Source organism: Ailuropoda melanoleuca, chromosome 11, assembly GCF_002007445.2.
Source record: "Ailuropoda melanoleuca isolate Jingjing chromosome 11, ASM200744v2, whole genome shotgun sequence".
Classification (NCBI taxonomy): domain Eukaryota; kingdom Metazoa; phylum Chordata; class Mammalia; order Carnivora; family Ursidae; genus Ailuropoda; species Ailuropoda melanoleuca.
In genome coordinates, this window is record NC_048228.1 from 74581281 (window position 1) to 74587280 (window position 6000).

Genomic DNA, 6000 nt, shown 5'->3' on the forward strand with positions numbered 1-6000 from the left:
GTTCTTCCAATACATGAACTTGGAAGTTTTTCCATTTCTTAGTGTTCTCTTCAACTTCTTTCATAAGTGTTCTATAGTTTTCAGAGTACAGATCTTTTACCTCTTCAGTTAGGTTTATTCTTATGGTATCTTATGGGTTTTGGTGCAATTGTAAATGGGATCAATTCCTTGATTTCTCTTTCTGCTGTTTCATTATTGGTGTATGGAAATATAACAGATTCCCGTGTATTGGTTTTGTATCCTGTGACTTTACTGAATTCTTGTATCAGTTTTGGCAATTTTGGGGTGGAGTATTTCAGGTTTTCTATATAGAGTATCATGTCATCTGCAAATATTGAAAGTTTGACTTCTACCTTGCTGATTTGGATGCCTTTTATTTCTTTTTGTTGCCTGGTTGCTGTAGCTAGGACTTAGTATTATGTTAAATAACAGTGGTGAGAGTGGACATCCCTCTCTTGTTCCTGATCATAGAGGAAAAAATGTCAGTTTTTCCCATTGAGGATGATATTAGCTATGGGTCTTTCATATGAGGTATGTTCCCTCTATACCTATTTTGTGGAGGGTTTTTATTAAGAATGGTTGCTGTACTGTGCCAAGTGCTTTTTCTGAATCTATTGAGAAGATCATATGGTTCTCATCCTTTCTTTTATTAATGTGGTGCCTTGTGTTGATTGATTTGCAAGTATGAACCACCTCTGCAGCCCAGGAACAAATTCCACTTGATCCTGGCAAATGATTCTTTTAACGTACTGTTGGATTCAATTTGCTAGGATTTTGTTGAGAATTTTTGCATCCGTGTTCATCAGTGATATTGGCCTGTAATTCTCTTTTTTTCATGGGGTCTTTGTCAGTTTGTATCGGGGTAATGATGACTTCATAGAATTAGTTTGGAAGTTTTCCTTCCATTTCTATTTTTTGGAATATTTTGAGAAGAGTAGGTATTAACTCTTCTTTATATATTTGGTAGAATTACACTGGGAAGTCATCTGGCCCTGGAGTTTTTTTTTTGTTGGGAGAGATTACTGATTCAATTACTTTGCTGGTTATTGGTCTATCCAAGTTTTCTATTTCTTCCTGTTTCAGTTTTGAGAGCTTATATGGTTCTAGGAATTTATCTATTTCTTCTAGATTGCCCAATTTGTTGGTATATGATTCTTCATAATATTCTTTTATGATTGTTTGTATTTCTGTGGTGTTGGTTGTGATCTCTCCTCTCTCATTTATGATTTATTTATTTGGGTCCTTTCTCTTTTCTTTTTGAAATGTTGACTATGAGTTTATCAATTTTACTAATTCTTTCAGAAAACCAGCTCCTACTTTTATTGATCTGTCCTATTGCTTCTTTTGATTCTATATTATTTACTTCTGCTCTAATCTTTATTATTTCCCTTCTTCTACTGGCTTTAGTTTCATTTGTTGTTCTTTTTCTAGCTCCTTTGGGGGTAAGGCTAGGTGTGTATTTGAGATTTTTCTTGCTTCTTGAGGTAGGCCTGCGTTGCGATGTACCTCCCTTTTATGACTGCTTTTGCCACATCCCAAAGGTTTTGTGACTGTCATGCTTTCATTTTCATTTGTTTCCATGTATTGTTTTAATTTCTTCTTTAATTTCCTGGTTAACTCATTCATTTTTTTGTAGGATGTTCTTTAACCTCCATGTATTTGTGGTTTTCCCAAATTATTTCTTGTGGTTGACTTTAAGTTTCATAGCATTGTGGTTGGAGAATATGCATGGTATGATCTCAATCTTTTTGTGTTTGTTGAGGCCTGATTTGTGACCCAGTATGTGATCTGTTCTGGAGAATGTCCCATGTGCACTTAAAAAGAATGTGTATTCTGCTGCTTGAAGATGAAATGTTCTGAATATATCTGTTAAGTCCATCTGGTCCAGTGTGTCATTCAAAGACATTGTTTCCTAGTTGACCTTCTGCTTAGATGATCTGTCCATTGCTGTAAGTGGGATGTTAAAGTCACCTATTATTATTGTATTATTATCAATGAAATCCTTTATACTTGTTATTAATTATTTTATATATTTGGGTGCTCCCATGTTGGGGGCATAAATATTTACACTTATTAGATCTTTAGAATTGTAGATCCTTTATTATGATATAGTGCCCTTCTTCATCTCTTGTTAGAGTTTTTGGTTTAAAATCTAGTTTGAAAAAAAATCTAGTTTCATATAAGTATGGCTACTCCAGTTTTCTTTTGACATCAATTAGCATGATAAATGGTTCTCCATCTTTTCACTTTTAATCTGTAGGTGTCTTCAGATCTGGAATGAGTCTCTTGTAAGCAGCTATAGATGGGCCTTTTTTTTTTTTTAACCCATATTGATCCCCTATGTCTTTTGATTGGAGTACTGATGCCATTTACATTCAGAGTAACTATTAATAGATATGAATTTAGTGCCATTGTATCACTTGCTAAGTCATTGTTTCTGGAGATTTTCTCTGTTCCTTTCTAGTCTTTGTTGCCTTTAGTCTTTCTTTCCTACTCAGAGTCCCCTTTAATATTTCCTGCAGGGCTGGTTTAGTGGTCACAGACTCCTTTAGTTTTTGTTAGTCTGGGAAACTCTTTATCTCTCCTTCTGTTCTCAATGACAGCCTTGCAGGATACAGCATTCTTATCTGCATGTTTGTTCCATTCAGAACATTGCATATTTCCTGCCACTATCTTCTGGCCTGTCACGTTTCTGTGGAAAGGTCTGCTGCTAGCCTTATTTGTCTTCCCTTGTAAGCTAGGAACTTGTTTTTCCTTGCTGCTTTTATTTTGCAAATTTTACTAAAATATGTCTTGGTGTTGGCCTGTTTTTTGTTGATTTTGATGGGAGTTCTCTGTGCCTCCTTGATTTGGATGTCTGTTTCCTTCCCCTAGATTAGGGAAGTTTTCAGCTATAATTTCTTCAAATAAAACTTCTGTCCCATTTCCCTCTCTTCTTTTTCTGGGACTCCTATGATATGAATGTTTTTATGTTTTATGGAGTCACTGAGTTCCCTAAGTCTACATTCATGATCCAATATTTTTCTTTCCTTCTTCTTTTCAGCTTCATTATTTTCCATAATTTTATTTTCTGTATCACTTTTTCATTCCTCTGCTTCTTCCATCCTTGTGGTCATTACCTTCAATCAGTTTCCCACCTCAGTTATAGAATTTTTATTTCAGCCTGACTGGTTGTTAGGTCTTTTATCTCTGTGGTAAGGGACTCCTTGGTGTTTTCTGTGCTTTTTTTCAAGCCCAACTAGTATCTTTATGATTGTTGTTTTAAATCCTGAATCAGGCATATTACTAAATCTGTTTTGATTAGTCCCCTGGCTGTGACCTTCTCTTGTTCTTTGTTTTGGGATGAATTCCTCCATCTTTCATTTTGTCTAGGTGTCTGTTTTCTTTTGTGTGTTAGGAAACCCTATTGTGTTTCCTGCTCCTGAGAACAATGGCTTTATTAGGAAGAGATCATATACTGTCCAGGGCCTGGTGTTTCAGGAAGTGTTTCTTGTGCATGCTGTATGCAGTCTGCTACTGTGTTTTGGCTGTTCTTTCCCTCAGGTTGGTCCCCTGCAGAGTTTCTTCTTGCCTACAGCAGGAAGTGTTTGGCCCTTGGCCAGAGTGTGGCAAGTTTTAATTAGGTGTGTTCTGGTCTGCTTGTTAAAAGAGACCTGATGCCATTTCCACTGGAGTTGAAGCTTTGTAGCACTCTACGATTAGTAGCCTTGGTGTGTGCGGGGGTTTATGCTGGTCTTATGAGGAGGAGCCTGTTGTTGTTTTGGCTCTCAATCACACTTGCCCTTGTAGAAAAGGGACCTGCAGAGCACAGGGAAGTGAGGATTGGTGTAAGGGGTTTAGGCCTCCAGTGTTGGCACTGTGCTGCTTACTGGTTAGTTTATGCTGAAGGACCTAGGAGAAAAATGTCTCCAGCTGTCTCCTTTGTCCCCAGAGAGGGGAACTGGCACCCAATGCTGTCCAGGAAGCCCTCCCAGAAAAGCAGTCTTCCCTAGTGTGTCCTAAGCATCTCCCAGGTCCTTGCCTTCACCCAGTCTATGTCCTGGCTGTTTGCCCACCTGGCAGTGCAGTGCACCTGTGTTTTGTCTTAGGCAATCTGGCTGAGTTTTAAAACTCTAAGCTTTAGGGACCTGGTGTAGCACAGACCCACATTGGTCCTCTGGCGGAGAGTCTCAGCCACACTGGGACAGGTGCAGGTTTATCTCAGAAGGGTAGTCACACCAACACACTGGAGCTTGGAGTTTGGAGTAAAACTAGCAAAAAGCAGGTGTCCAGGTTAGCTGCCCTTAGCATGTGTCTCTGCCCCTATGTTTAAGGGGCAGGGGAAGACAATGGCAGCTGCTGGCTCTTTTGTCCCCTAAGAGGCAATGCCTCCTCTCCCAGGTACACTCCAAGAAGGAGCAAGTGTCTCTCCCAGTGCATCCCAGGGGATCCTCAGATTGCTGTGATGGTTCCTACCCTCCTTCTCCACAGGAGCTCTACAGTGCCCACCAGGCTCAATACCAGCCACAGCCTGGACCTCTAAAACTACAGTCTTTGAGTCCCAGTGGTTGTAAAAACTCACAAAAATCAACCCCTCTCATTCTCCTAGTCAATGACGTTGGGGAAGTGTTTTTCTTGTGCTATCCCCTGTGGCCTCTTCTCTCTCTCTCTCTTTCTCTCATGTGTGTACATGTCTGTCTCTGTGATCAGGGCCCCCTCCTCTCTGACACACCCATGACCTTTTTCTCCCCAAACCAGGTCTCTACATCTCCTACTTTGCATGATGTGGCCTCTTCTCTACCTCTATTTGTGCTGTTTGTGCTGTCAGTCCTCAGATAGGTTTCTTGGATGTTCAGAATGATTTGATATTTATCTATCTATGCTTAAGGGACAAGGCAAGCCTAGGGTCCTCCCACTATTCCACCATCTTCCCTTCTTTTCTTCTAAGATTGCCAGTTTTCAACAGTTTTTACAAAATTTTACAAAATTTCATATGGTTCAGTCCGACCTTATAGTTTAATGAAGTTACTGTCCCAGGCTCGGACAATTAACCCTTACCAAGGACCACAGTAGTTTGACAAATATTCAGTCATCCTTTTAAAAAATCACAATGATAAGAGAGTCAATTTTACATGTAAATAAATATAAACTATATTTTATTATATCAAACTATCATCATTCCCATCCATACTATATAATTTTATAATTTTTTATAGATTACCTGGGAACATTTATTTTAAAATTTTAATTACTTTTTAGATTTAAAATAGTTACCAAATATTTTGCAAACTGCAAACTTGAGACTGAAAGGACTAATTTCACAAATCCAACTAACCCTTTGTTCCCAGCAGAGACAAATATCACAGAAGAAGTATAATATTTACCATAATGTTATTTTGTATCCATTGTAACTTCCTTTGAGGAGGATCAAGTGCCTTCCAGTCATTACTTTGACATTAACAAACCTATTAAATCAGACAAAAAGTTAAAAAGTATAGGAAATGGTTGAATTTCTGGTATGATTAGGATTTTGATAATGAAGTCAGACCCATCAATTAATAAATAGTTACTGGTCAAAATAAATTTAAGGAAAGTTTATAATTTAGGGGCATTTCCAAGGGAAAAATCTGACTAGTTATCAGAAATTAGGGGTGCCTGGGTGGCACAGCGGTTAAGCGTCTGCCTTCGGCTCAGGGCGTGATCCTGGCATTATGGGATCGAGCCCCACATCAGGCTCCTCTGCTGTGAGCCTGCTTCTTCCTCTCCCACTCCCCTTTGTGTTCCCTCTCTCGCTGGCTGTCTCTATCTCTGTCAAATAAATAAATAAAATCTTTAAAAAAAAAAAGAAATTAATATTACCTTGCCTTATATTTTAGAATCTTCTTCCAATCAATGGGACTTTTTTGCTGTTTAATTGCAGCACAGAATAGATAAAATTTATATTATGTGTATAACATCTCTAGTTATAGACTCCTATTTTATGTTATCTGAAAGGGTTTAGAATCCATCTGGGTGAGAATA